The sequence below is a fragment of the Phodopus roborovskii genome, unplaced genomic scaffold (genome assembly GCF_943737965.1).
Source record: "Phodopus roborovskii unplaced genomic scaffold, PHOROB, whole genome shotgun sequence".
In the NCBI taxonomy this organism is placed as follows: Eukaryota; Metazoa; Chordata; class Mammalia; order Rodentia; family Cricetidae; genus Phodopus; species Phodopus roborovskii.
The window spans coordinates 6,290,827-6,311,683 of NW_026126516.1; the positions used below are offsets into that span (position 1 = coordinate 6,290,827).

Below are 20,857 nucleotides of genomic sequence, written 5' to 3' on the forward strand. Positions count from 1 at the left end.
TATTTATTTCGGTTCTTAAGGCTTTGAGAGCCCCAGTATGGGGTTAAGACAGCCATCGGCCTGTAAACCACACTTCCCAGAAGCCCTCGAGCTTCCAGGACCCCGGACCGTCTCTGTGGCTCAAATACTACAATTCCCAGTATGAAGTGAGCGTAAGGACCACAACTCCCGGCGTGCCCGCGGAGGCATCCGGGAAGCGCGGCTTTCCCTTCGCCCCGCCTCTCCCACCGCTCTCAGCCAATGAGCAGGCTCAGTACTGCACTGTGTGGCGGGGGACAGCGCTGTGGACAAGTTGCGAGGCGAGGAAAGCGGCGGGAAGTTCGTACTGCGCTGTGGACAGCGGTTGACAACTCGGGGTAGGGAGCTGAGGGTGGTGGTGGTGGCGGGACGGTGGGCACCGCGTCGCTTCAGAGCGGCGCCTGCTCGTCCGGGCCTCCGGCGGCGCCGCGGCTGGGTCGGGCCTGCCCGGGAACCCTCGCTTCTTAGCCTGCTCGCGGAGCTGCCCGGAGCCCGAAACGGGGCTCGGGCCGGGGTGGCGAACAAGGGGTGACAGGGACCTGGACCCGGGCTGAGCCCGCCTCTTCCTCAGCAGCGGCGCGGTGGGGACGCCTCCGGGCGCATCCCGCGGGCCGCCTGCTTCTCGCTTTCTTCCTGGCTTTGCTCCTCTGGTCCCCACCGCAGGCGCCCTGCTTTCCCGTGCAGCGTCTTCAGAGGCGAGCTCAGGCTTCCTCCAGTGCCAAAGTTTGTTTTAGACCGTTTCCAATCCAAGTAGCCCTAGGTGTAAAACCGCGCCAGACTCTTCCGAGAGATGGGGAGAGAGACCGAGACGCCAGAGTCCTGACGAGGTTACCCGTTTCTTTCTATTGTCTCATCTTTAAAGTCAACCAGTCTCCTTTTCCCTCCCCCATTGCTCTTGGAACAATTTGGAAAGACGATGGAGAAGGTGGTGGTTAAACCTAGGGGATCGTTGAAGGACTTCATTAATTCTCTCTCTCCCTCTCCCTCCCCCTCTCTCTTTCTTGCTCTCCCTCCCTCCCTCCCTCTCCCTCTCCCTCTCCCCCTCTCCCCTCCCCCTTCCCCTCCCCCTCCCCTCCCCCCCCCCTCTCTCTCTCTCAGTTTTAAACTGGAATTGCCCATCTGTTGAGTTGAGTCTGGAATTCAAAACAGTGAAAACTAACGTAGAACAGAATTTATTTTCAAGAGTTCATGAAGCTGGCCGTTGATGGCACACGCCTTTAATCCCAGCACTCCGGAAGCAGAGGCAGGTGGATCTCTGTGAGTTCGAGGCCAGCCTGGTTTACATAGTGAGTTCCAGGACAGACTCCAAAGCAATACAGAGAAACCCTGTCTCAGGGGAAAAACAAACAAACAAACAAACAAAAAGTTCAGGAGAAAGGCATCATCTCAGCTTTTTTGTGACATGCTGATCATAATGTTTGAGGAATTTAATTTACAATTATGATGGGAATTAAATTTCTGGTCAGTTAAGATAATGCTCACCTACCTGTAGAAAGGAATGTAAGTTGACCTCACTTAATAATGGCTTTCCCTGTTGTGCCTCCATAGAAGGTAGTCACAGCAACTCAGCTTTGCTGATGGTGTCTGTGCTAACACAGGAGCATGGGTTGAGTTGGGTAACGAATATGTGTTAGGCATTAGTGATTCGGTACAGCGCTAGTATCCAGTGCAGATATCACTTTGATAACTAATGGCTGCTGCTTGTGCTTGGCATTGCAGAAACGATGAGAGTCTTATTTGTTAAACAAATGAGATCATGGAGTTGATGTGTTAAGCAGGGAGCCTGGCATCTAATAAGTTATCGAGTGCCCAGGGAATGGTTATGTGGAAAGCTTATGCTGAGTCTTATTCAAGAATGCATGTGTATATTTTAAAAATAACAGCAGTGCATTTAAATGTTGACAGGCCCTAAAATTAAATTTCCTACAGGAAATAGGCCAGCTTTTTTTTTTTTTTTTAATGTTGAGAACCTAATGTGAAATAATAATAAATGACTGTCCCAGAAGTCTAGAAAAGACAAAGGTTTGAATTTTGACTTTTTCACCTTAAAGACCTTATAGATCTGTTGTGAATAGGATTTGATTTCAAAAAATAAAACCTTAAAATATTTTCGATTTGAAAAAGAAACAGGTTTGGAAGTGGAGTTTACCTAATATCAAATGTAGAAGGGAGGCTCTTGTCTCCAAGTATCAGGCTGTGAGTTCTGCTGCCTTGTGAGAGTGAAATGAGGCTGTGGGGGCGTTGGTCTGGACGTCATCAGTGGATTGTAACTGCATGGGCTTAGAGCGTGTGTTTCAGACAGGTAGGGTATTTTGAATGCTTGTCAAGGTCTGTTTGGGTGTGAGAGGACACAGACTGATTCATTCCCCTGAGATCACGTGGTTACTGCTAAGCACAGACCTAGCCTACCAAATGGTTTTGTTAAAGCAATAGGATGTGAGATGAGTTTAGAAGGCTGGTGTCTTCAGTAATCAAGCCTTTAGGTCAGTGGTGAAACTTTGGGCCCATATTTCTTTGACTGTGTTTGCAGTTGTTCTGTAAAGCTGTAAGGATGGCCTCTGAGAATGGAATCCACGCCCCATGCTGCTGAGGTTGCTGTGTTGAAGTAATTTGGTACCCTTTCCTGGTATGATACAGTCTTGCCGCATTTCTGAATGTTGCCTGAAATCTTTGTGCTCAAACTCAAGTACATCCTTCTTTTGGGGATTGTATATATAGTGCTTGACTTTTATTAACTTCATTTTAGATTTTTGAGAAGGATCTTACTGTGTAGTCTAGGCTGCCCCAACAACTCACTGTGTGTTCCAGGTTGGCTGGAGCTCACAGCAATCGTCTTGGTTTTTTCCTAGTGTCCAGTTTCTTTGTGTGTGGTGGTGGGGGCAGTATGAATGCCTCACCTAGTTAGGCAGTGCTTTAAAAGAAGCTCTGTAGAGCCTAGGCAGGTAAGAGGTGTGTCCTGACCCCAGAGTAGGCATTACATTTATCAGCAAGTACTGACTAATGTCAAGGACATTTTACTGCCATTCTTTAATAACCTTAATTTCTTCAGGTATAACATGTTTGTTAACTTGGGAAAACTGATATGAATCATATTTAGTCTTCAGGTAAGGTAGTCTTGTGTTTGTTAGGACATCTCAGATTGTCAGGGATTGTGTGACTGTCTCAGTATGCTTATATGGATGGACTATGTGGCAGAGGCATATTGATCTCTGTGGGTGTGAGCCAACCTGGTCTACATAGTTCCAGACCAGCTAGAGCTACAAAGGCATGCCTATACAAACTGACTGCAGACATCACAGAGTATGTGTCTATGAATTAACTTCAGACATCATAGTACATTTATACAGATTGACTGCCACCAGTGTCACTGGGTGACATCATTTTATGGGACTCCTCTGCACTCAGTCATTGACTGATAGGCTGTTAGGTGGCTGGTGACTGCATTTTGATGAGTGCATCAACTCCTGTCTTTCTATGGGTGTCTGGTCCAAAGGATGGGAACCTGTGCTCTAGGATTTAAAAATTAAGGTGGACATATATTTAGAGTAGAACTAAACATGCATTTGAAAATCAATATATCAGTAAGCCACATGCATCAAGTAGAAAGAGACACTAAATGGAAATCATAATTAAATGGCAAAGTAATTAGTTTGAAATTTCCGAATGTTTTGCCATGTACTTTTAAAGTAGCTATCCCACCAACACTGGACGGAGGCACGCCCTGCGTAGCTCAGTGTCAGGAACAGAATGGTTGCATGGGACTAAAAGTGAGGGCCTTATGATTGCTGTCTGTGCACCAGATTTCTCTGAATCAGCTGGCTGGCTGCTGTTGGTGTGTGAGCAGCTACAACTTTAGACTTAGCAACCTGTTTTAAGAACACCAGAGAGAACACATTATGTAACTGTTGATTTTACATAAGATTAAAAAATCCAGAGTTTGAAGTCTTATAGCCAGGGTAATGACAGCTTTACTTTTCTCAAGTTACTTTACTAAGTATGTGTTGAACAAGTACCATCTTTTGGCCTTATGCTGTCTTGCTGCATTGTGGGCCCAGGGTACTGAGTACTTAGAAAGTGTGGCTAACCCTTTAGACATCAGTGTCCCCATCCTCACAGTTTGTTTCATATGGCAGTGGCCATCAACATGTAGATTCTGTATAGTTGTAAGTTCTCTGCTAGAGGTAATGAGAAAAAGTCTTTTTAGACAGCAGAAAAGTTTTTAAATTGTGTTTTGTAAAAACTGAATTTGGGTTATAATGCTTAGGAGATTTAGCATTTTTTTTCTTCAGAATATATTCCAGAAATCATGACTTGGGAATTTATCTTCTTAGAACTTGCTAGTGGGTTTGTTTAATGTATAGATACAGACACTCTGAAATTAATTTGGCAGTTTTTCAAAAATTTAAACATAGGCTTAACATAAGACCCCACATCTATCCTAGGTAAATAAAAACGTATATTTGTACAAAAAATTTTTCATTAATACTTGGACACTTTATAATAGCCCCAAACCAGAGAGAACTCCCTATCCTCAGGATGACAGAGAAGAAAAATGTGGCATGGCCATACAGTGGAGCAATAGGCACCAACAACAGGAGTAGCTGTTGGTGCTCACAGGCTTTGTGCTGAGTGTCAGCAGCTAACTGAAGGCTGGGATCACACAGCTAGGAGATCCTAAAGGGCTGGAAAGGGATTTCTGTGCAAGGAGCAGAGCCCTGCATTCTCTCCAAAGAACGCAAGGGGCTTTTCTGTGAGAAAAGCTTGCACATGGCCACACAGGGAAGATGCCTCATCATGTGTGAAGGCGATACATTAATGAACATGCTCAGTTTGAGGAGCAGCAGCCTCCTTCCCCCAAATATAGAGGAGCTCTGACTTAGAAAGTGGCCAGCCAGTGCTGGTTTTTGTAGCATTCTCCATGACAACAGTGTAGACATGGAAGGCAGGCAAGGATTTGCTTACGTTAGGGCTGTTTCCTGTGTTCCGATTGTGGCGGTGGTTATGGATGTTTGAACATGATGACGTGTGAAAACACTGAAATTTTGAATAAGGAGTTAGTTACTAGTGCTGCGTTGCCTGTCATTTTGCTAGTTTTGGTAATAGTTTATCCATTATATGGCTGTCTATCATTTTATGTAGCCATTGAAGGGTGTGGCAATTATAAATAAAGCTGCTATGAATGTTCATTTTCAGGTTTTTGTGTGAGTGTAAGCTTCCACTTTCTTCTAGGATAAATGCCCAGGAGTAACTGTCGGGTTGTGTGGTGTGTGTGTGCTCAGTGTAAGGAACTGCCAAACTTCGCCAGTGTAGCGGCGCTGCCTCATAGTCCCACTGTCACTCTGAGATCCAGCTCTCACTTTCATTTGCACTTACTTCCCTTAGGGCTAATCTTCTCTGCTTATTTGCCTCTCACATCGCCTTTGGTGACTTGACTCTTCAGGTCTTTTGCCCACTTTATTATTGGGTTGTTTGTTTTCTTAGAGCTTTTAAAATATGTTCTAGATCCATCTTTGCCAAATTCGGGACTAGTGAGTATATTCTTTCAGTCCCTGGCTTGTCTTTGCGTTCTCCTACAGTGTCTTTCTCAGCACACACATCCCTTTGGAGATGTATAGTTCATCACTTGTTGGATTGTGCCTTTGGTGTTGGAATTCTGTGCTTGAGCAGGGGGATGCTCGTATTTTTTCTTCTAGGTGTTCCACAATTTTATGTTCCTGTTTCTCATTTCTGCCATCTATTTTGGGCTAGTGTTTTGCACACAATGTGGGGTTTTGTTTCGTCTGTGGATGTCTGCTTACTCCCAAGCCGTTTGTTGAAGGCTGCTCTTTCTCCATAGACTGGCTTTTAAAAATCTTTGCAAAACAGTCAGTTGGCTCTAGATCATAAACTGAATATCAAAATGACGATGGGAGGAAACAAATGAGCAGTTAAGTAAGTGCAGGTACTTGTAGGTAGAAAGGCCGAGTCTTGGCAAAAATGGGAACATGTGTAGAGCAAAGTTGTGTCTGGGAGGAACTGGGTGTTTTGGAGGGAACAATGAAGGAGGGTGCAGTGTAAGGCTGGATAGTTAGTTGCTGAGTAGAAACAGCTGACTTGGAGGTTTGATCAGGAAATGACATTAAGGAACTGTGAAGGGAGACCAGGGATTTACCACTGTGTGACAAAGGTCCACTAGAAAGCAAGAGAGATATTTTGTAATGTGGTTAATCTCAAATACTTCTGGGAGCATGTGTCAACTTTCTGTCTCTGGGACAGAATGATCAGCTTATGAAGAGGAAAGATTACTTTGGCTCACAGAGGTGCTGGCTCATTGTTGGTTGGCCTGTTAATTTGGGGTCATGGCAGGGAAGACCATCGTGGTCCAGGGAGCAGAGAAAGATAGGAAAGGGAGCAGCATCACTTTTAAGGGCATATCTTCAGTGACCTTCCTTTAGATCCCACTTCCTGACGGTCTTACCCACCTCTCAGTACTGCCAGGGCCTGGCGCTCAAGCCAGCACTACAGAGCTTTTGAGGGTGTTATCCAGAATACAACAAAGGCTAATGGTAACTTTTAGATTCTTGTTGTCTTCAGTTTGGATATGGACAAATCTGGATTTTCAGACTCCTCAGTGTTACCTTTAGCAAATGGAAAGAGAATAGATTCCATTGGCTTGTTATTGTAGATGACTTTTGAACTAAATCTGAAAAGGGTCCAAGGGTTGAATCACTGAGGAGATAAAAGAGTTGATAAATAGCTCTATTGAGAAGAGTTGGTGGAACCAGATTTATTTGTGTGACAGAGAAGGGCCTCAGGTGTTCCGTCCGTTGGTGTGTCCTGATCTGGTCAGAGGGTGGGATGCTCAGCTGCTCTTCAGATCTTGAGGACCAAATGAAAAACACTGGCTCCTAGTGATGTGATGTGGCTTAGTCTTAGGGAGATGCTGTCATCTGGAAATTCTTTACCAGTAGGATGGTAACTGGGTAGGGCATTTTGCTCCTGGTTGGGTGTAATAGGGAGGGAGTACTCCTAAGCTTTAAATTCCTGACTTAAACTAGTTGCCTTCTGTTTGTCACCCACTAATGTTCTTGATTTCTTTCCTCTTACAAATTTTACCTTGTCCCCTCCTGCTCACCAGTGGGAATCTCATTTGTTTCCTGCATTTAAAAGGTCATGTTGAACATACACATCAGTCTCACTTCAGAGGTAACCAGATAACAAACAACTTACGTAGTGCTAGACTACTAGAGAACAGTGCGGTTTTTGCTTTATTTAGAGTGGGAAACAGCATTCCATTGTTTTAAAAACTGATGACTTGTTGAGTAAAGGCTTTTGCTGCATGAGAGACAGGATGGTGTGTGCAGATACAAGGTGGGCACGCAGAGCTCTGCATCTGCTCACCTGTGTCCACAGTCCCTCTCTGCTGACTGACTTAGTCTGTTCCCTTCTGCTGTCCAGATCCTGTCTGCCTGTGTGCTGAGGCTGATCAGAGTGTTTCATTCCTGATTGCGACTCTTCCGAGCACTCTCACAGAATTTTCCTCTCCAGAAGAGCAGGCTCTTACAGTGCTGTGCAAGCTGCCCATTTAAAACTATCATTGCTTGGCACCTATGCCCTAGTGACAGTTTGACCAACATGTGAGCAGGCACACTGCCATCCTGACAGATGGGTGTGAGTACAGGCAGCCAAGAAACCATGTATCTGCATCTAGTGTATTTGTTAAGGGCAGGATTCCCAGTTGGGATGTTCAAACGTCTGTCCATCCTGAGCTTTCACGCCTGTGGATAAAGGGATGTCACCATTAATCCGAGCTCTGATTGAGATTGCATGGGTTTGTAAGAGTTTCTTGGCTCTTACAGAGAAGTAGGCGATTGGGGACAATCAGGATAATGTTGTCTCCTTCATCACAGGAATTCTTCAAATAATCCCTTCCTCTTTCTTCCAGCCAGAGAGGTTTGTAATGAGGGGAGACCTGTGTAGAACTGTCCTGAAACTTCTAGAATGAATGTGGCTTTGTTTTCTGGAGCATGAAAGCTTCCAGAGTAATTTGTTCATGCTCTGTGCATCGATATATGTATATATATACCTATGTCCATTCATGCTCTGTGCATTGATGTCTGTGTGTACATACCTATGTCTGTTCATTCATGCTCTGCAGCGATGCATGTGTGTACATACCTATGTGTGTTTGTTCATGCTCTGTGCATCAATATATGTGTGTACATACCTACATCTATTCATTCATGCTCTGCAGCGATGTATGTGTATACATACCTACGTCTGTTTGTTCATGCTCTGTGCGTTGATATATGTGTGTACATACCTACATCTATTCACTCATGCTCAGTGCAGAGATATATGTGTGTACTTATCTACATCTATAAGATTGGAGTCAGATCTGAGATCTGGTGTTGATCTCGATTATGACATTAGTATAACCTAATTTAATATCATAGCAAGATACAGTAGTTCTGAGCTTGTTGGATATGAGATTTACCTATGAAATGTATACACGAGTCTGACTCTATCTCATTTGATACCCTGGAAGGGAATAGGTTTTCTTTTTTTTAATTAAAGTTACGGAAACAGTATATATGTATGTATATATACACACACATATATGTATATATACACACACATATATATGTATATGTATATAAATACATACATGTACACACTTATACACACACACACACACACACACACACACACACACATATATATATATATTTTAAATTCAGTTTTTTTTCTATCTTTGACCTAACATAGACCTTTTCTGGTATACATGGTGGGGAACTCCAGTAACAGCAAACTTGTTACATCTAGTGCAACGCTTCTCAGCCCTGAATTATTGACCATTTAGATGGTTCATTCTTTGGTTGGGGGCTGTCTGCATTTTAGGATGTGTGGCAGCCAGAGGGACAAAGTCAGCCTCAGTTAAGAACCCCCACTCTAGAGACAGCCTAAAGTACTTTAAATTTGAATGGTCAGAAAACTCTTATCACCCGTTCTGTCTTTCAGAGCCATGCAGAACCAGCAGAATACCTCTTTAAACAGGATTGGGTATTTTCAGTCTTTCTAAATGGAAACACCTACAGTGTAAGCTCTTTGTTATATGACCTGGCTCCATGTCTGTTTAGCAGTGGCCTTCCTTTTTCTAAATTCTATTTTTTAAGCTGTAGTGTCTAAAATGCAATCAACTCTCCAGGAATGGCTTGATGCAAAGGACCTGGAGTTGCATGTGTTGTAGATGTAGCCCCTTAATTGTGTCAGGAGTGGGTGTTAGCTTTCCCCACATACCACAGTGTGGTAATATTTGCTGCCTCCTCACCCCAGTGTGTACACAGCCTTGAGCTGAATAAATCTCCTTTGTACCCAACTGGCTCTTCGATGTGGTTCTGAATTAGTTTTGGGCTACAAGTGTGGGAGCTTATGTTTTATTCTGTTAAATTTACTTTTATTGAACTTAGCTAACTTTGACATTTTTAGATATTTTAGAATCCCAACTCTTGGTCAGATTAGATGTTTCATTCTTAAGTATGTGATAATGCTGTCAGCAGGGACTGGAAATCTAAGAAAAAAAGCATATGCACATACATGTCTACAGTTGCAAGGAGTACTGAGAAGAGAAGCCTGAGAGCCCTGATATGAACAGGCAGCCGGGCAGAGAAGTAGCCCAGGAGACCAGGAAGGACAGTGATGGGGGGAGGATCAGATGGAAATAATCTTGTAAATTGCCAGGCTGTGCTCAGTACAATAGTGGCTTCTTGAGTATAGAAGAGTGGGCATGGTTTCTGTCTGCCTTTCTGCTTTAACTACCATTAAGATATAGAATGCATGACTGTGGTCAAGTGGCTTTATAATAGTTGCTTTACAGAGACAGACAGACCATTAAGGCCTAATGAGCCTGGGAAGTATAGACTTCTTCAAGATTGTAAGTTCTTCTGGAAGTAGGTGAAGGTGTCTGGTCATTAAAGGGAAAGCCCTGGTAAGTTGGGATCTTTCTTGGCTGGGTAGTGAGAGAGAGATGGTAAGGGGACTCAAGTGGTTGTTAGAAGTGCTTTCTCAGACTTCTACCAAAGATTTGCCATCTGACATATTACCATTCTTAAACAGAAACGGGTTCAGTGTGATTACATTTGTTGTAAAATGACAGTCTGCTAGAGTATCGATCCCCTTTCCCCCTGTGGTGCTGGGGTCTAACATGGGGGAAGGTGCATAGGTGCATGGGAAGCAAGTCCCCTACAACAGAGCTACATCCCTAGCCCTAGTGTGATAACTTAACAGTTCTTTGGACCAGAAGGAGCTCTTTAGAACCAAAGGAGGAATCTTTAAAAGAAGTTCTAAGTCAGGTTTTCTTAAAAGATCTCTGGAAGACCAAGAAGCCTTGGCTGTGTACAGTTTTCCTTTATAGAGTATTTCTTGCAGGAGTGATAATGTTGTTGCACAAAACAACTCTTAGTTAATCCCACATCCAAACTTGCTGAGCTTCCAACAACAAAGGCAAAACTGTAACTCTGTATATCTTTCTTAGCTCAGTGATTGTCTTTTATACTCTAACAGCCATTTATGACACATGCTTTTATGTTTTGCCACACATATGTATTTTATTTGGGCATATATCTAGAATAGCTGGTTATAATGTCTGATACCTTTAGTAGATTCTAGCATACCGCCAGTTTTCCAAAGTGGTTGTGCCAGCGAACATTCCTTCTAGCATGTGAGGGTTCCACTCACCAGTCATTTCTGCCTCCACATGCTGCAGTTGGCTAAGTACTGTCTTGATTGTTTGAGACAAGGCCCTCACATTACAGCCTAAGCTGGCCTGAAACTTGCAGCAACCCTCCTAGCTCAGCCACTGCGCCCAAGCAGCTAAACACTAAGCAAGTGAATAAAGAAATGGTCTTTCTCCCATTTTCATGAATCGTCTCTAATGTTTCTCACTGAAACTCTGCAGGTTTATACATTCTCAGTGTGACTTGCCTCTTCAGTCGTGGAGCAGTTTTGGGTGAACTGAAGCTCTAGTCACTTCCTATTTGCCAGTCAGTGCTTTGCTCTGTGTTCTCTTTCTTTGTTTTTGCTACCTTGTGGTCACAAAGGTACTCTGGAGACAACTCTCCTGTGTCTAGATTAGAAGCCTCCCCAGTTCCTTTGACATGTGGACCTGGGTGCCTCAGACGTATTTTTGTGTGTTGTACAATAGGAATGGAGCTTGCCAGTGCTGATGGAAAACCACGAGAGTGTCTCTGCTGAGCACAGCTCAGTCTGTAAAAGGCAGTCAGTCCAGTGGTGTGCACTCACCAGTGGGCGGCAGCTCCGGGAGAGTAGAGTAGGTTGTAGTCATTGTTTTCATTCCCTGGTGATCTGCTACATACTGTGTGTGTGTGTGTGTGTGTGTGTGTGCTTGCGCTTGTTAGCTACCTGCATGTCTGTGATCAAGGAATGTTCATTGAAATCCTTTGCCCACTTTTAATTTTTTATTGAATTTATTAGTGTTTTGGTGTTCATATTGCTCATTCCTCCCCACCCCTCTTTTTTTTTTTTTTTTGAGACAGGGTTTCTCTGTGTAACAGCCCAGGCTGTCCTGGAGCTCTCTCTGTAGACCAGGCTGTCCTTGAACTCACAGAGACTCTCCTGCCTCTGGTTCCTGAGAGCTGGGATTAACGGAGTACACTGCCACTGCTTGGCACATTGATTTATTTTTAATCCAAAACCACTTTCTTCTTGTTTTTCTTCTATTCTGTTCAGGGAGTGCTCACTCGATGGTAGCAGGCAGTTAAGAGAATTCTTAGGCTGTGGCCATGCTTTTGTCAGTCTTTAATGTGGTCCCTCAGATTAGACCAGCAATTGGCTGGGACCACCCCTGGCTATCTCGGATTAAAAACACACATCTGCCGGTCAGCTCCATAGCACCTCTGCGGTTCACAACTGCTTCTAGAACACATTGCCATTCCTCCTTCTTCAGACAGGAGGTAGAACGCCTGGCTAGGATTTACTTCAAGTTTCTCATTTTATGAGAAAGAAACAAGAACTGGAGAAGTGAGACTGAGCCCATGGGGTGGTGGAGGAGGACCTGGGGTGCACCAGCACTCTTTTAGGAAGTATCTGTTGGTTTCTTGTCAGTAGGTCCATTTACTAAACTTAAGGGATTCCTTAGTAGGATGGCTTCCCAGCTTTGAGACTGACACATGCACTGTGCTCACATACTTGTGAACAGTCTGGTTCTTTCTCTTGCCCTCACTCTTTCTCTCTCTTTTCAGATAGGGTCTCACTGTGTAGCTCTAGCTGACCTAGAACTTGCTATGTAGACCAATCTTGAACTCACAGAGGCCCTCCTGCCTCTGCCTCTGGAGTGTTTAGTGTAAAGGCATGCACCATGCCTTGCAACACTGCTTTTTTTCAGTAGGTAAGCTGATATGACTGTTTGTTAGGGCTTTTAGATGTTAAAACAAAAATGATGCCATTTCCACGGTGGGTTGCTGAAGAATCTGACTCTAGAATACAGTCTCAGGACACCTGTTGATTGGTGAACTGTTTACTTTATATCTTGTAATAGTTTTATCATGCCAACAAAACTCAGTATATTCATGAACACATGGACATGAACACACACGGACACATGGGCGCACACACTGACATATTTTCTTGTTGCTGAGGTTGCCTTCACACTTCCTGACTCCCGTGACTCCTCTGTTTTAGCTTAACAATTAGCTGGTAGCACAGGCGCCAGCCCCGCCTGTGCATGGTAACGGAGTCATTTTACAGTAACATCTTTCTGGAGCCCTCGAGCAGCGATTCTGTCCTCTGCTTTTGCTGTTTATTCCGCCTCTCCCAGGTCACCACCATTCACGCTGCAGCCGGTTCAAAGGAGTGAATTCATGGCAGTGTGGTGCAGGCTCTTGTTTTGCCCAAGTTGTTTTATGGCACTTATGTGTATGGGTGTATTGTTAGTCAATAAAGAGAATTTTTTTTTTATCAACTTTCTACTATATTTTTGCAAAGGACTTGTTCTGTAGTATAACTTTTTAAGGTAGCTTTTACAAAAATTAACACTTTGTATAGGAGGTTTAGTTGTGGGGCCACGGACAGATTATTTAATTTCACACAAGCAGTTTCCCTGTATGTATACTTATTATTGTAGTACGTACATTTTGTTACGTACTACACTCTGTTACAAAATCAGAGATAATATGTTTTAAGTCACTCAACATAGAGTCTGCTGTGTAGTCATTTAACACTGATGGCTTTAGTTACATTCATTGGTATGTAAGAGCTGTGTGTTGTAATTAATGGTTAATTGAGTCTTCCCAGTATAGATTCATTCATTCATATTTTTTTACTCATTTAGGATTAATTGAGCAAAAATAACTGATGATACTAATGTAGGAACATTATGTCAATATTCATTTTCAGTTGCTGGTCTTAAAGAGATATATTACTGTTTTCAAGCTAGAGTCAGTATTGTTGTGTAAAGAGTGACTTAGGCTTTATTATCAAAGCATAAGGTTTGACTGTTTGGGGGAGGTGCTGAGATTTGTTTTCCACAGTTGATGCATTGGTTGTGGTGTGACTTGAGGCTGTATGTAGGGCTGATTGATGCAGTCCTGCTGTACAGAAGCATTGCTAAGTTCCAGATTAAGAGCTGAAAAGCTGCAGTTGACATTAATACGCTTTACTGTTCATGAAAAATTCTTTAAAGTTACCATTCTTTAAAAAATTAATACAGGTACACAATGAAGTCAGTTATAACTGTTTAAAGAATGGATAATAAACTTCCTACCTCTAAGGTATCCTGTTATTAGTTCATTACATGTGCACACATTGACACAGTGATTCAAAGCTCCTGGAGGTGCCAGTCACACATCCCACTACCCACAGCACTCATGGCTGTCTGTTTTATGTGAATAGGATGCTCAAAAATACATTGGTACTTTTCATTTACAGCTTTTCTATAGGTCATTCTACAGCTGTGTAAATAGAGCCAAAATTGTTTTCTGGCTAGGAGTGGTGGGTTGGTGCGTGCCTATTTTAATCCCAGCATTGTGGAAACAGGTAAGTGGGCAGCCCTCTGTCAGTTTGAGGCCACAGTGAGATCCTGTCTCAAAAATTAAAAACAAAACAAAACAAAATGTGTTCCATTGCTAAGTTCCCTGTGATGAAAGCTGAGCGTGTCTCTGGTCTTTTGTTATGCTACAGGATGCTGCAGTTGTATGGGTAGGATGATTGCTAGAAGTGAACTTGAGGTACCAAAGATGTTATCTTTGACAGATTTGATAGATAATGCCAAATCGATGTACCTTCTTCCTCATACTCTTAGCAACCCAATGTATTTTCTGACTTGGAATTTGAGTAATTTGTAGCTAAAACCATCAACTTGACAATAATTTTGTGTTTGTATTGCGCCTGTTTGGTGCAGGCGTTGGGGAAGTATTGGTAATGAAAGAAGTCAGTGGAGCAGCAGGTACGTGATACACTCTACCTGTTACACAACAGTGACACTGAACCATGCCTTTGTTACTGGCAAACATGGAGACTGACTCGGAATCCAAGGGAAGCGGCTATTTGTGAGGAGCGAGAACGAGAGGGTTAATGTCCTCCTGAACCCACTTTGCTGCCTTGTTTCACCTATGTCCTTGACCTCATGAGCATTGTATAGAATTTTGAAAATTCAAAGAGGAAAACATACACTTTGTAGTTACGTAAAAATAGGTAGGAACCAGGATTATAGTGGAAGAGGAAAGTGATGTCATGTCCAGTCTGAGGATGTGCTTTTCCTGTAAAATCAATGTGTAGCTCTCTGCTCAAAAGACCTGCAAGCGATTGTGTTATGGAGTGTTATGATAGTCGCATGACATTATTGTGATGACATTATGTCTGACATCAAGGGCAGTGGTAGTCTTAGGATGCTTGGACCTCCAAATAGTCATTTTCAGCTAAAAAGAAACAAGGTTCTCTGTAGAAGTGTGGCTAAGGTTTGCAACAGGAGTGGGGAAGGGGACCTAGAGCATCTTTCTCCAAGACTTCTGAGCCTTGTCTCAAAAGGGCACGGTGGCCAACTTAAAGGGCTTTTACAGATTGGCAGATGTGTCACTCTTTGTATTGAGACACTGTTGTCTTCAGAGTTCATGCTTGAGAACCACTTAGTTGAGTTACAAAAAAAGTTCAAAGAAATCTCATGTTTTAAGGAAGTTTGGGATTCTGTTTTGGGTCACAGGTGAGTTGCAGGGACAGGTTGAATATGGTCAAAAAGGAAAGAACATTCCTGAACCTGCAGCTGGCCAGGCAATGGAATGGGAGTCAGAGCAGAGACAAAGCCAAGGTTGCTGCTGCCTACCTAATCCCCAGCCAAGGGCGTGGCTGCTGCTTTACACAGTGCAGACACAGAGTGGTGGGGCTGATGCGCTTTGCTGACAGCAGCCAGTGCCGAGAATCTTCTGTCCCCAGTTAATAAAAAGATGCCAAGTCCTGAGACTCCAGTACTTTCTGTTTGTGCTCACTGTGCCCCTCCCTGCAAGGAGCAGTAATTTACTTTAACTGTAGTATGTCCATGGCAGCCTTTGGGCAGTGAATGGCCGCACCAGAGGAAGCACAGTTTAGGCACAGCATCCATAACAAAGAACTATAGGAACATTATAGGGCCACATTCAACAAATCCAAAGTCATGACATTTTGCAGGACAGATAGAGAGGGTGAAGGAGACATAGGGAGGTGGCACTCAGATCAGGTTTAGCTTTTGGGTTCTAAAGAGCAGAATCACCATGTAAAAAGATTCCTTTGGAGACAGTGGGGAGACTGGAGTCATTAGACGTTATTGAGAAATGGTTAATTCTATAAGGTAAGGATAGATGGAGGGCGTTTACATATGAAGTGCTATGATCATAGTCTGCAATCTGCTTTGAGATGATTTTAGGAGGGGCTGGTGGAGTAGACCCTGGGTTGACAGCTGTTGGGGGGGGGGTGAGTGTCTCGTGGCTGTGTATGGTGTCACTTTGCTGCTCATCAGTTCTGAAACTCCTGTAGGAAGCTGTTGTTAAAGCCAGGTGTGCTGCTTCTGTGGGTCCGGCTGTCCTTGTCGCTTCTTTTTTTGCTGGCTTTTGTCTAGTTTTCCTTATAATTTAAAGGGTTCTTTCAGTAATGTGAAACAAACCTTTTGTCATGTTTTGCAGATAGTTTTCATTTGTCTTCTGAGTTCATGGTGCTTTTTCTTTCTTTCTTTTTTATAACCTGTGGTAGAGTTTCCATTTTTATTTTGTCAATTTACCACTTTCCTTTATGGCTTAAGTGTTTTTGTGGGTTTCTTATAAAAAGCTTTTCTTCCGAGACTGAAGAGTTCTCTCATGTTTTCATGAATGTTTTAAATGCCTATAGCTACTACTGATGCATTGTCATTATGTAGTCTTTACCATTTTTCTAGCATAGTTGAGGATATCCTGCTTAGGGCTGGGCCCCAAGAATAAGTATATCAGGACAGATGCTCAGTAGCTGTTCTGGGATAGATTTAACCAGGGTTCCCCAGAAGAATAACTGTGGACAGAGTTTACAGGTGGGTTCAGGAAAGCGCAGCATGTCTAAATTCTTTTTAAAAAAGTAAATGCTCTGTGAAGTATTAGTAATATACTTGAGTTGCTAATTGTTAAGAAGGTTTTAGCATTTACCTTTTCCAAAGAAACATATTAGCATTTTCCTTGGGTTAAGGTGAGGGTCGGGGCTCCTCCCTGGAGGCAGCATCTCAAGCTTGCCCTCTCCCACTCTGACCCTGTGAAGAATAGAATAGAGTGTATTGGATAGTTTTGTGCTTCTGCAGTAGCCTGTAGGAATCTCAGGGTGGATTATATTCTGTACACCTCAAGGTAGAAGGAGAGTACATGTAGAGGCCTGGAACCCTTCCCTCTGAGGGGAAAGTGCTTGCAAAGAGGTGGCTTGAATTACATGCGTGCACTCTTAGCTCAACAGAGTTCTGCTGTTAATGCGTCCCATTCAGAAATGAGTTAAAGAAATATGAGCTGAAGAAGTACACACTCTGTATTTTAAATATTTTGTCCTACAAAATCTTTATAGTCTGATGCTAATTTTCTAATACAAGTGAAAAATGGGACTAGAAAACATTTTTTCTTCTTCAGCTACCCACTTCGCTTTCCCAGACTTTGCAGTGTGAGTCGTCACCTCGCTCTTTCCAGCTTAGGTGTGAAGTGCCTTAGGTGTGACAGTCGTTGAAGACCCATCACAGTTTGCTCAGCTTAGTGCTTTCAGGAAGAACTCTGTGAAGCTCTGGGGTTGTCAGCTCCAGAGCTACCTTCTGTACTCTCAGTTTGATACTCACTGGGTTCATGTTACAAAAGGGACCATCTAGCCATGGATATTTGCTGTGCTTTGGTTGATATGAATGGGTCTTCCTTGAAACTAGGATGTTGGCTGCCCCTAACAGGATCCCAGGGTTTTCCTGTACTGTGGGTTTTTTATGTCAGATAGTATTGTAATCAGTATTTTTCTTTTCTTCCTTTTTTTTTTTTTAATTATTACTGACAATTTCTTCTTTTTAGCAGGAGTGGCAGGGGTTTTCAAGGCAGGGTTTTTCTGTGTAATTCTCTTGAACTCAGAGATCTGCCTGTTTCTGCCTCCCGAGTGCTGGGACTAAAGGTGTGGGCCACCACATCAGCTTGCTGATGATTCTTACAAGCTTGTCTTGGTTGTACATTTGTGGGGACAGTGGGTAGAACCCGTTGGTGGCATGTGACTTCCACAGCTTCCTCAGCACTGCTCACAGGGTTCTACCAGCTTCTGATTATCTTGCTTATTTGTGAGGGAATCATGCCTAGTTATATTGCTTTCACATTGTTCCCAATGAAGTTTAGCAAAAGGAGTGATGGAGTTCTTTGCTGACTTAACTATAGTTTGGCAGGAAGCTGTTTCTACTGAAACAAGTAATTACTTAATCCCCAATGAGTATAAAGTACATATGAGCCAGTTGGGGCTGTGGATATGAGGAGATGGGGAAAAGCCTGGCTTTGGTTTTACCTGAGTCATTCATTTAGTAAATTATATATATTTTAAACTCAATATCTAAGATGCTACAGAGGGAACTTTTATTATATTTTTTTAAAATTTATTTTTGTTTTACGTGCATTAATGTTTTGCTTACATGTGTGTCTATGTGAAGGCATCAGATCCGCTGGAACTGGAGTTAGAGACAATAGGAAGCTGCCATATAGGGACTGGGAATTGAACCCGGTTACTCTATGAGAGCAGCTCTTAACCATTGAGTCATCTCTCCAGCCCCAAAGGGGCTTTTACTAAAACCTCTGGTACAGTCACTTGTGGGTACCAGAGCAGTGCACTGGAAATGAACAACTCTGAACAAAGTGAGGAACAGCAGACAGTCTCACAGCTGTGACCTCTGAGGCATGCATCCCGGGAAGATGCACCACTCTCTTCCATGCAAGATTTGATCTCATTGCTGCCTATGGCTGCCCCTTGTCTTTAATAAACTGTCTGTCAAAGGGTTAGAAATGCTCCTTACCTGGAAGATTCTTGACTCTTCCCTGAAGCTGATGGAGTAGCGCTGAGTCCTAACTGATGTTTGCATGAAGCTAGCCATAGCTTACTGAGGCCAGAGGTTGTGTTCTGTTGAGTTTTGGCTTCCTGGCCTTTTTCACTTTGCCATGCTTTGGAATCCATGGGCTCATTTGGTGTTTCTTTGCTAACTGATTTGCTTTCCTCATAGAGCTTAGACACCCAGAGTAAGAGGTGACAGGCAAGCCCTCAGCTGCTCGTTACTGATATCAACTGCTCCTGCTTGGTGCTGCAGACTTGTTTTTTAAGGGCAGGGTAGCTTGTATAGAGTTAAAACAAAAACAAAAAACCCCAAGTTACTCTGTTAAGAAAATCAAGTTATTCTGTGTTCCTGTTTAGCTGATAAAAGTTGGTGCAGTTACTTGTTTGAATTGACATTCTCATTATTCAGTAAAGATGAATGGTGCTCATTGATTACTCCATTAGCAATGCCCTTGTAGCAACTGGTGGCTGTTCCTGTCTTGCCCCCTCACAGACATTGCTGCAGCTGAGTGATCCTGTTGGCATGCAAGCTAGAAAGGCTTGTCCATTCAGGACCCTTCAATCCCATGTCATCACTCATAGCTAAAGTCCTTACCATAGCCCATACCTGAGACTTGCTCTCTACTGTGCTCCTTTGTGCCTGCCCTCAACCTCTCTCCTGGCCAGCAACTCAATTAGATGTAACCCATTCCTGGCATCGGAAGTTTCACTTGCTGGTGAGAGATGCTTAATTGGGGCTTTCTCTCCTTGGTTGCTTATGTGGTGATTCCATTTGGATTTCTTTCATCTGTGTACTTTAAGAAGCTTCTACTGTAGTAGGTTTCCCTCAAATGATCCTTAGTATTAGCTGTCCCTCCCCATATTCCTTCCATCCCTTCCCTCTTCTCTTCCCCTTTCTGTTTAATTCTCCGGTTCTAGTCCCTCCTTACCCATCCATCCCTCCACAATCGATTTCTCCTTACTTGGGAGACACCTCCCAACCCCACCCTAGTCCCTTACTCTATATCTAACTTTTTATGGTTATTTGCTTATTGAACACTTAAAAGCTAACATTCACATATGACACATATATGGTAATACATACCATGTTTGCTTTTTTGGGTCTGGGTTACCTCACTCAGGATGATTTTTTTCTAGCTCTATCCAATTACCTGTTAATTTCATGATGATAATAATAATAATAATAATAATAATAATAATAATATAATATATACGCATATATGTATATATATTATTTATATTTAACAGCTAAATAAGATTCCATTGTGCAAATGTACCACATTTTCTTTATCCATCCATCTACTGACACATCTAGGCTATTTCTAGTTTCTGGGTTTCATGAATAGAGCAGTAGTGAACATAGATTAGCAAGCCCAGCACTTAAATTTTAAAAATCATGGTTTGTTTCCTGGCACAGTGTGCTGTCAGTGCGGCAGCAAGGACAGTGGCGACCAAAGACTGCACAGACAAGGGACAGGACAGCAGCAGCAGTCTTCATTATGACTTCAGGCAGATGGGTGTACACTGTAAAAAGTTCGTCCCTGTAGTAATGCTGTTCAGTTACAGCCGTTGACTTTGTTAAAGGAGACAGGGCCTAGTCCTGCCTTCTGCCTCTTATGAGTGGAATTTGCCCCCCTATATCCTGATTCCCACCTCAGTGTGCCTTGCGACAGTGGCACTATAGAGCATTTATGACTCTGGGTTCAAGATTGTCTATATTCATTTTTATAGATAGAGTGTATGTTGAAAATGAATTTGTATATATTAGCAAGAAGACAGTAAAACATTGAAAAATGTGCAAAGACTAGGCCAGCGAGAAGGCTCCTTCTAACCCGGGCACTGAGAGAACTGCTCCACGCTTGCTAAGTTCCTCCACAGCCCAAGATGCAAATGTGCCTTCCCATCATCTCCCATGATGTGCTCCTAAGCCCTCAGCACTTCTGCCAGGCACCCTTTGAACCCAGCCAGGCTTCCCTTCTACCCACTGCCTGTCTCTGGCTCTGGTCATCTCACAGCACATTGTTCCAGTAAAACCACACATGGGACTCTTCTAAATGTGTGTTACAGGTTACAGGGTGGAAGGTGAGCTGCAGGGAATGGGAGGGCTTCATCTGCTGTGACAGGAGAGGAGGCCAGGTCTGGACAGTAAGTTGGATGTGAAGTGAGTGCAAGTATGCTTGCGTCTTAGAATGATAAGGATGTTTCATTTTGAAACTTGTGTTCTTTTCGTAAAGTAGGCTGTTGCATCATTTGCTGAGAATTACAGTTTGGAAAGGGGAATTGGGATTTTTAAGCAAAAACAAAGGGT

The 20,857-nt window shown here is 43.1% G+C and overlaps 1 protein-coding gene across 8 annotated transcripts in view; it reads left to right on the top strand.

Moving 5' to 3' along the window:
- The first annotated feature begins 252 nt into the window (after nucleotides 1-252).
- Nucleotides 253-20,857, top strand: part of Vrk1 (VRK serine/threonine kinase 1) — a 68,643-nt gene continuing 48,038 nt past the window's right edge. For all 8 annotated transcript variants that reach the window (XM_051196564.1, XM_051196569.1, XM_051196565.1 and 5 more), the window contains exon 1: nucleotides 253-356. The gene's annotated coding sequence lies outside the window, so the exon portion shown is untranslated. The remainder of the gene's footprint in view (nucleotides 357-20,857) is intronic.